Below are 11,075 nucleotides of genomic sequence, written 5' to 3' on the forward strand. Positions count from 1 at the left end.
GGCTCCGGGGCCCCTGCTACAGAATGCGGGGCCCCTGCTGCGCCTCTGGGGCCCTGCTAGACACCACGGGGCCCTGCTGCGGCCGCGGGAGCCCCTGCTGCGGCTGCGGGGGCCCCTGTTGGGGCTCTCGGGGCCCTGCCGCGGCCACGGGGACCCCTGCTGCGGCCACGGGGGCCCCCGCTGCGGCTCGCGGGGCCCTTCTGTAGCTTGAGAGGGCCCTGCTGCGGCTCTCGGGGGGCCCTGCCCTGCTACGGCTCGGGGGGCCCATGCTGTAGAATGCGGGCCCTACTGCGGCTCGGGGGGCCCTGCTGGGGCTCGCGGGGCCCCTGCAGCCCGCGGGGGCCCTGCTGCGGCCGCGGGAGCCCCTGCTGCGGCCACGGGGGCCCCCTGTTGGGGCTCTCGGGGGCCCAGCTGCGGCCACGGGGGCCCCTGCTGCGGATCGCGGGGGCCCTTCTACAGACCTTGGGGCCCTTCTGTAGCTTGAGGGTGCCCTGCTTCGGCACGTGAGGCCCTGCCTCGCCACGTTTGGGCCCATGGTTCGCCAGGGCCCTTCTGTGGCCCGTGGGGCCCCTAGTCTTGCAGACCGCGGGGCCCTACTGTGGCTGGCGGGGAACCTGCTGCAGACCGCGTGAGGCCCTACTGCGACCCGCAAGGACCCTGTTGTGGCCCGCGAGACAAAACTGCAACTCAAGGGGCCCCCTGCTACGGCTCACGGGGGTCCTGCTGTAGGGGGGGGGGGGTTGCTGCGGCCTATGGGCCCTTCTGCGACACACGAGGACCCTGCTGCGGCCCACGTATTTGGTTTCTCACGAAGTGACATCAAAGCTTCCCTGGCCGGGGGCTGCCCCCTCCCCACTTTTCGTGACGTTCCTACACCCCTGGTCGACGGTATCAAGATAATTCCCTGTGCCGAAAAGGATAACATATAGTGTCACTACTCTAGAACAATGTATTTAAAAAAATGTCGACTTTAAAAACAAGAGTAATTTTTAACATTGGTTTAAAAATTAACAAAAGGATCATGTATTGAATGACAATGATTAAAATCATCTACGAATAATATAACCTAGTTATATCATTTAACCCTCGCCGGACCTATTGGTTTTCTACATACGCGCCGGCCGAGGGGGGGGGGGGCGGGGCGGGTACGACCCCCCCTCGCCGTTTCGCCCCTGGTGGAGCTAGCGCGTCGCGGAAAAAAACGAGCGTGTGCGCCGTTACGAGACGCAGAGATTGGTACCCGATTTTAAGGTCCTAGGTCAATCGGTGACCTCTGAGGTCAGGTCAAGTGCCCCAAGGTACGGTTCAGTTTTTGGTGAATAACTTCGCAAAAACGGCAGCAGAGCGCCGATTTTGGCAGCATCGTGTTCGCCTCGCTCAGGCGCGTCGAATGATATACTTTTTGTCCGGGTCAGGTCAACTTGGGGTGTTGACCTCAGGTCAAGGTCAGGTCAGCACCCCCAGGTCACGAAGCTGGTCGAAAGAGGTCATGTCGCATATCATTCGATTCGGCAGGCCTTCCTGAGTCCATTGGTGGCTTTCCCGACTCGCTAGCTCAATTTGATCAAGAGTTATTGACGAAAAACTAATATGACCTTGATGACGTCACGCAAGGTCAACATTGCAAAAGTGACGCATCTAACCTTGCAAGGAGTGCATCAAATCACGATTCTGTGTGCTTGAGATAGTTGGAGATCGTTCCCGGCGCCAGAATAGCAGTTTTCATTTTTCCCCATTGACTTATAATGGTGAGGTCACGAAAATGACCTGACCTCATATGACCTTTAGGAAAAATCCGAGATATACAAGTTGTGGGACTCATAATGGATACTAGATCCTGCAAGTTTCATTTCCCTGTGACATCTCCTCTGGCAGTGAGGGCGTTGCGAAGTTGCGACATCTGAAGACCGTGCAGAGGTTCACCTATGACGTCATAGGTCAGTGACCTGACCTGACCCAAAAATGCGGTTGGTGTCAAAAGATCCGGCTTGGATCAAAGGTCAGGTATGCCAAGTTTCAGCTCTCTATCGCCAACGTGCTCGGAGCTATCGCGAAAAAACCCTATGGGGGGCGGCACCCGCCCCCCCCCCCTCGGCCGGCGAGGGTTAATAAATATTTATTAAGCCAAATATAACGTAAGTATATTTGACTGAGAAAACCAAATTATATGTTTACACATAAATATTATTCTTGATATGGAAAGAGGGAAGCAGAACTGGATCCCTGTTGCCCACGTGAGTCAACTCGGCCGACTTGGCGCGGGTTCAGAGTGCTGCGAGTGCCTTTTAACCCGCGCCCTGCTGGGGGGGGGGGGGTTTGAACACCCCCCTTGTGTTTTTTCATGAATATCTCAAAAACGGCGGCGCTACACCTTATTATACATCAATTCTACACATGTTGTGAAAATTTCAGACCAAGGTCATTCAAGGTCAGGTCACCAGGTCACTTGAAGTGTTCTCACCTCATAAAAAGTTTCAATGTCTGTCATAGCTACACCGAGTGACCGATCGCTTTGAAACTTTCAGCGATTTCTGAGAGCAATAGCATGTACAAAATGTATATCTCAGAATTTTGATATCGATGACCTAAGGTCAGGTCAATTTGCGACCTCCCCATTATAAGTCAATGGGAAAAATTGAAATGCGCCTCTTTTGGACGAAAGACATTATAAACACTCCCAAACACCGAATTACAAGTGGTTTAGACACACAGAACATGAAAATGGTGTCCGTGACCCTTGTTTATGCCCTGAGGTCATCTTAGGTCACGAATGGTATCTAACAGTTTTTCGCAAATAACTTTTGATAGAGGCATGCTAGAGCGATGAAAACGCCTTAGATGTGTTCAGCTCGACGATACGGATCGACTGATATGCAACATGACCCTTTCCGGTCAGGTCATGACCTTGACCTGAGGTCAAATTTTCAAGTTGACCTTTCAAGGTCAAATCTATATTATGAATTATAAGTTGTCCGTGCGTGCGTGCGTGCGTCATGACTTATGTGTCTTATTGCGCCTGAAAGGCGCCGCGTATCGGCGTGAAATTTGGCATGCCGAATCTGTGGGCGTGGGCGGCCTTTGTATTAAAATTTGGGCGTGATCGGACCAGGGGTGCGCCGTCGGCACGCGCTCGCGTGCGCCATAGGGTTAACACGGGAAACGGTCAAAACGAACATCGTACGAAAACCGGCCTGCGGCGCCTGCTTCCCGGCTGTATAAATCGGCAACGGGTGGGCGCAGCGAGAAGCGGTTTACACCACTGGATAGAGGAGAGATGGAACTAGCGTATCGATTTGGTTTCATAGCATAGCACGCGCCACGTGCAAGACAGCACCCCCGGTTGTGAAAAAATGACCGATTTCGTGCATTGTGACGGGAAAATCGATGCCGCTGGAAAACGGCTTGACGGAATGAAATCGGTGTTGTAGCATTTTGCAGACAAATGTATGTGTAATCAGAGAACAGCAAACAAAAACTGATGATCCGTACCATTTCCTTAATAATGAAAAATTAATTTGAAAATTTGATTCGGGCGGAGCGCGATGTCCTTTACAACATCAAAACGTATTGAAAACGATGATCAATCGTTATGAAACCTACATATTCGGAAAGAACATTTTTTCCTGACCAATATCCACCCAAAATATTATCGAAAAGTCAATAAACTTTTGTGAAAATGACTCAAGCATACGACCGTGTTTTGTTAGCGTTACAGGTATTTTTCGACAAAATCCGATCGATGGCTTCGGCAGGCAGGCCATTGAGCCTTTGACAACAAGCATCGACGGAAAGCACCTCTTGCCTAGGGGAATTCGAAAACACTTCAAATTAACGCTCACCAGTAAAGAACAAGAAATTGCACTAGCAATAACTCAGCCGTTACTACTCCGATTTCGCTGAAACTTGGACGGTGGGTGGAGGGGGCAATAGCCTGGCGATGCATGGTCATGTGTGACAGGTAGAGTGGATCGATTGCACGTGCGCACGGGAGGGGTCCGCTTCTACATCTCAAGAACGGCTGGGCCTATTTCGCTCAAATGTTGTACACTGATAGGGACAATTTAGAAAAGTGGCTGGCATTAAGTCATCTGGAGTCTTAGTTAGCGCGTGCGCACGTGCAGCCGGCCGCTTTTATATCTCAAGAACGGCTGGGCCGATTGCGCTCAAATTTGGTACACCGCTTCTGTCGAGTATGAGTAGGGTAGTGCAGGGTATGTGGATGCTGGATACGAGTGGGATAGGGTATGGTAGGTATGGGTTAGGCATGGGTATGGTAGGGTAGGGTATGAGTAGGAAATGGTGTAAGGAGGGCATGAGTAGGGTAGGGTATGGTAGGTTTGAGTTCAACAAGGGCCTAACATACGGAAGTTTCGAACAGCCCGCAGTCAGCACAAGCGTAACATACAGTTAAATAAAAAAATAACTACGGCCAACACCACCCAACTGCTACTGATAAAAATAAAACTTCCTTCACCCAAACTAATGCCCCATCAAACATATCTATCAAAACCTATAGTTATCGCGCAAACATGGCCATCTAGTTATAGTTCATTCGATGCGTCTTGACGAGAGGAACACGATGCCGGTAAAAGTAAGCTCGTACAAGGCTTGGGTCAAAAGTTATTGCAGAAAAACTATTTCCGAAAAAATCGGCTATTTTTGCAGTTTTTGCCCCCTGCAGGCAAAACCATTGACGTTAGGTCAAATCTGAGAGAATTACTCAGAAAGGGCGTTATCCCGCGCCCCGCTGGGGGGGGGGCAGAATCTGCCCCCCCTCCCGTTTTTCGCCAATAACTTCTAAACGCGTTACGCCAGCGACGTCAAACTTTCAGTACCTTATCATACATCAATTTGACACGTTCCCTGAAAATTTGAGCGAAATCCGTCGGTAATTTTTTGAGAAATTGACGTTTTAGTGACGTCATGTTCGCCATTTTCGCCTAAAAAACGGCAAAATTTCAAACGCCGCTAACTTCTTCATTTTTAAAGGAATCAAGACGTAACAAAAAAGGTTATACGTGATTCTACTTTGTCTATCAAATGGATATCTCGGTTTTTTGAAAATTTTGGATTTTGGCCAAAATTTTTCAAAAAAACTGACTTTTTTGGGAAAATATTTATAAAATCCAAAATTTTGAGTTTATCGAAAAAACCGGAATATATGTCAAAGAAGTGGTCTATGTGCACCTACATACCAATTTTTAGAAGAATCGGTTCAAAAATGTGGGAGTTATTCAAAATTTTATGACATCACGACACACAAAAATTTTGAAAAATGATTTTTTTTTGGAAGTTCTAGACCTCGTACGGAAATAAAAATAGCACCATTCGATTCGCCGTGAAAACTGCATCGGATAGACACCTTTTCAGGCCTTAAAAACCAACTTCAAAATTTGACCTCACTTGACCTGACCTTGACCTGACCACGACCTGAAATTCATCCAGAGGTGGTCCATATCACTTATTGAGTGTGCCTATTGAATTCCATGAGTAAAATGACGCATAAAACATGTGTCGCACATGCCCTTTTCTATATTTTGTTTTTGGTGACCTGACCTGACCTGACCTGACCTTGACCTTGACCTTTGAATGACATTGTGTGCAACGAATATTGTATTGGTAGTCTAAGAACACGTTTTGGGCAATCAGTCTCAGTCCATTCTTCGGCAACTACGGTGCAAGGCCAATACTGTAGAAACTTGCATTTTGTACCCTTGACCTGACCTTGACCTGACCTCTGACCTACTTAAGCAAAAAAATTTGGGCTCTTAAGATCCGCCTTGTTGAGAGCTTTCGATTGCCGTTTTCCCCGTCTTTCTACGACCATCGGTTCGGAAGTTAGACAGGGGGGGCAGAATCTGCCCCCCCCCCAGCAGGGCGCGTATGGCTGAATAGCCCAGCGGGGCGCGGGTTAATAGGGCTATCGAATGCGCTTTTCCGCGGCACTGTAGCTCTATTGGTTCCCGAGTTATGCGTTGGCTTCTTGGAAATTTTCGACATTCGACCTGGAAATCGGCGAAATTTTGCCTTCTATGACCTCTGGTGACCTGACCTTTGACCTGACCAAAAAATTGACCGAAGTGATTTCGTCATTATTTTTTACGCTCTTTCGAACGCCGCCTTCCGCGTATCGCTACGTGGCCCAGGAGCCGAGTTACAAGGGGGGTGTTCAAACATCCACCCCCCCCCCCAGCAGGGCGTGGAAATCCAGGACCCCCAGCCGGGCGCGGGTTAACCTATAATTTCTGTTGATTTCCTTGAATTGTATAATTTCGAAACCATGAGTGGTCGTTCGAGCAAAAGAGCTTACACATCAGCTGGGTGTCAGAAACGAAAGCGGAAGATGCTAGTACGAGAATTGGAAAATGACCAAAAACATTCGAAGAAACTCTCCTCATATTTTCGGCCCAGTGTCAGGTATGGGTACCTACTGCACTACATGCATATGCAAATTGCATTGTGCTCACCATTGAGTAACTGTACTACTCTGAAATCTGAATATTTATGTATTATGGTAGTGGTTGTACTCGTGTCCCGTTGTGCTCATATGCAAGGCCGACGTCATGTGCGCATGTTATGTATTACTCAAATTCTTCATAGTGTATCCCATGGCCCATGTCCCACTGGTGAGTACAGCCGCCCCATGGGTGTAGGAGCGTTACGAAAAGTGTGGGGGGGGGGGGGCAGACCCCGGTCAGGGAAACTTTGATTTTGATCTCACTTTGTGGGAAATTCAATAGGTATCCCTACGGAAAAAAATTGAGGGCAGTTTTGAGCTCCTCTTGCTGAATCTCTCAGTCTGACGGTCACGTGAAAATAAAATAAAACCCAAAATCCGTCCGAAACGTCAATTTTTCAAACAAAAGTGCCCACACAGGTGCACGTGGTGCGAGCCATCCCCTGCACCGCACACCATTCGATAGCCCGTTCGATTCTCTACACGATGCTGTTTTCCCCGTTCCGATCGGGTGCACGGTTACCGAAATATTGCACGGGAACCGGACCCGTGTCGGGCAAATTTAGCCATTTTCGCCCGTTTTTGCAGGCCGATTTATACATGCAATGTCTATGACGCGATTTTGCACTTTTTGGGCAGGCGCCACGTGCTCGCTATCGACCCGATCGAGCTGAGACCCCTCAAAGGCACGTTGTCCATCCTTGTTCTATGAGTTGCGCAAACTTCAGCGCGGTAGGTGCAACGGTGTGACCTGTAACCCGCGCTACGTAGCACCATGTCGCGACCTCGGTAACAGACAGAAACTACGTCACCACAAATAGTAATATAGATAACCACAATTTGAATGATGTTTCCAATGTCAAAATGCTGAAACATTTATTTCTTTTATTCTTTTTGGCCATGGGCCTGGGCCCCATGGGCCTCGCCATGGGCCTCGCCAACAGAAAGTTATTAATTTTATTTACATTTAGCTTTTTTATGTGAATTTGGGCCTCTCTCGAAAAAATAGTGGGCCCAATTCGCTGACTTTGGTTTTTGATAGGGGGTACCTTGACCCCCGGCCTTCGCCCCCCCCCCGCAACAGTTTCCATTAATTGGCACCCCTGCACTATACATTTGTATACTCATGTATGTATGTAAATGTACGTTGGGAAGCCGTTCGGCACCTGGGGGCCCCCACCGGTGGGGGCCCCCCGAGAAAAAGTCGGACCAGTTTTCCTTACGCGTCGACGCCCCTGGCCACTGGGCCATGCCCCCCCCCCTTGGGCGCCGAAGGCGCCCTTTGCGATGCCCTCCAATCGCAAATGCAATTGTGATATAATCGAATCGAAAAACAATCGCGACTGGAGGGCGCCCTCCAATCGCGAATGTGTTTACAGGGAAAATACGGATGGAGGGCGCCCTCGGAGGACGCCCATTCCAAATACGCCCTCCAAATACGGTTGGAGGGCTCCCTCGGGCGCCCTCCAACCACATTTGTAGGCTGTATCTCTCTAAGCGTAACGGTGGTCGCCTATGTAAGCCGCTGTCCTGTAAATAAGCGCCCTCTCACCCGAAGGCGCCCTCCTGTAGGTCGCCACCCTGCTACACATTGCCGCCCTTCTGCTGATCGGCGTCCTCATAATTATTGGCGCTCTCCTACCTATTGAGCCCTCATGTGAAATTTTGAAGGCCGCCTTTCTCCCTTTTGGCACCCTCTTGTTCAGTGCCGCCCTCCTACCTATTGGTTCCCTAGTCCTTCCTGTTGAATGTTAATCGGGGCCCTTCTCCTATTGGCGCCCTCGTGTAGATCGCCGCCCTCCTAACCACTGGCACCCTCCTGTTGATCACCGCCCTCCTATCCACTGGCTCCTTCCTGTTGACCAGCGCCCTCCGCACAGACGCCCTCCTGTTCGTGTCATCCTCTTGAGCAAAGGCGCCCTCCTCACCATTGCCACCCCCATTTTAATCGTCACCCTTCCGCTCATTGGCGACTTCCAGTTGATGACCGCCCTCCCACCTATTGGCGACCTCTTGTTGATCGCCACCCTCCTATTGGTGCTCTCCTGTTCCTCGCCACCCTCTTACCTGGTGGCGCCCTCCTGTTGATTGTTGATCGGCGCCCTCCTACCTATTGGTGCCCTCCTGTTGATCGCTGCCCTTCTATCCATTGGCGCCCTCCTGCTGCTCGCCAACTTCCTACCTATCGGTGCCCTACTGTCGAAACTCGGGATGTTGATCGGGGCTCTTCTACCTATTATGTAGTGCCCTCCTGTGGATCGCAGCCCTTCTACCTATTGGCAACATCCGTTGATCGCTGCCCTCCTATCATTTATTTACTCCTTTGGCATGTTTTTCAACTTAGTCGTTCTATTGCACATAGTTGATGTCTTGCCTGTGAAAACTGCCACAAATGAACGTGCATTCAGCACAATGAATGAAGTATCTATACCTACCAAAACTATCTACGCTCTACGATGCATAAAACACGTCTTTGGTCTTAACGGATTGATCCTACTTTACGTGCATCATGGCATCTATATGAATTACGATTAAGTATTGTCAACAGGTTCGGGCGCAACAGCAGGCATCTGAAGTTTCGGTGATTGAAACTGGTTATGTGGGTACACTGTATGCATCTGTGAGAAGGCTATGAAGGCTGGTCTGAGGTAATTTGGATGATGTTTACGCATCTCGCGCTCCGGTATCAATCCGATACGGTGATCTGGTGCGTAGATATGCCACCGCCAATAAACTTTTATACATCGACACCCATGAGCCAAGCTTTCTGTACAGTTTGTGTGGCAGCGGCCCGACCAAACCTTAGGTATTTTTTACACCTTCAAATTTGGTAAAAGAGCGAGAGGAGCTTTGAACAGTGATCGTATAAAAGGCGTGCCTAAAAAGCGGAGGAAAAGGTTGTTTTCAAAAATTTCGCGCGCCTTCGGCGCAGCATTTCAAGAACACTTGACCTTTTGTGACCTGGAGTATAATGAATACACACGATGCAAAATCAATGCAGCACGACCTATACGAGGTTACGCAAAAAAAAACTGGTGGCATGGTAAAAAACGCCTCCCAACCCCCCAACCCCCACTGAGCGATTTTTTATCTCGCGACCGTATGGCGCCCTCCTTGGGTGAGGTGGCGCCCTCCAAACCCTTGGCCCCCCCGCTTCGCGATTTTCTAAATACGCCGCTGGCGACTGCTGATATTTTACTGGAGCTGACCAGATTGATATATCTAGAGCTACTAACGCTCTTCACGCTACTGCTGTAGTTTTATTCAAATTAACTATCAATTATCATTTTATGACGCAAAGACGGTCATCGTGCCTCAGAGGTCTCCGAAATGCAAAGAGACTGTATGCTGCTGCCATCTAGCAAAACTATAAAACAGCAACACCTTTGCGCCATGACAGATGTCGCCAGCTGCGCGAGTGTAGTCCAAGGATCTGTCCAGTATCCATTGCTCGTGGTCTGGCCGCCGTGAGGAGACACGAGTCGTCTGCCTCCTAAATGATGACTCGAATCTGTGTAGAGCGCCGGAAATCTAGAGTTTCCAGCATTTCAATTCGAGAAGCCAGCGGCTGTGCGCACGGGAGAAAGAGAATAGTCGGCGTTTGGTGTTCGCTAGGTGCATTTCGTACCTACCTAGTTCTTTAGTGTTTGAACTACTGTTTGTTAAAACGGAGAAGAAGGTTTGCAATTTCATTTGAAATCTTGTGCCAACTGTGTACCTACTCTTGCACTGTAACAATATATTCCTTTCGTTCTCGGACTATTTTTATTGCAGTAGGTATCAACCCTCAGCCCCCGACGCATTTTACGCCCCTCCAGCGTTCTTTGTAAAAAAAAGTGCGATAAGCACTCGTACCTGCTCCGCGCTGTTTTCACTGTTAAGCACACTTGATTTTGATTCTCACCAATCTGTTTCATAACTGTAAAAGAATCCACCGTACGTTATTCAAATTTCTCCAAACCTACTGACTTTTAAAATAGGCAGATAGGCACCTTCACCGTACCTGAGCTGACCGAGGATGAACACACCTCCATTGCCGTTTCGCCTCTTGTCGAGCTTCAGTTCTGCGGGGGGGGGGGGAATACTTAGTGTCTGTAGTTACAAGACGCTGTGACTGGTATCCAATTTTAAGATCTTGAGTCGGTCGGTCGGTGGCCTCTTATGGTCATGTCAAAGATTTTAAGGTCACGGTTGGGTTTTCGGTAAAATACAAAAGATAAGAATTGTCGCAGAGAAGCGATTTGGGTATTGGGTATCATAGTGTCCTGAGCGGATAATTTTTTTTGGTGCCAAAAGATCTGGTGTGAGCCATAGTTCATGATGCTTGTAAAATTTTGACCCCGTCTTTTAAATTAGACTTTTCCGAACATTTGAGCAAAAAAAAAATCATGTCCGAGGCAGTTAGGCGCGTTTTAACCCTCGCCGGACCTATTGGTTTTCTACATACGCGCCGGCCGAGGGGGGGGGGGCGGGTACGACCCCCCCTCGCCGTTTCGCCCCTGGTGGAGCTAGCGCGTCGCGGAAAAAACGAGCGTGTGCGCCGTTACGAGACGCAGAGATTGGTACCCGATTTTAAGGTCCTAGGTCAACCGGTGACCTCTGAGGTCAGGTCAAGTGC

Source organism: Amphibalanus amphitrite, unplaced genomic scaffold (genome assembly GCF_019059575.1).
Source record: "Amphibalanus amphitrite isolate SeventyFive unplaced genomic scaffold, NRLGWU_Aamphi_draft 000119F_arrow, whole genome shotgun sequence".
In the NCBI taxonomy this organism is placed as follows: Eukaryota; Metazoa; Arthropoda; class Thecostraca; order Balanomorpha; family Balanidae; genus Amphibalanus; species Amphibalanus amphitrite.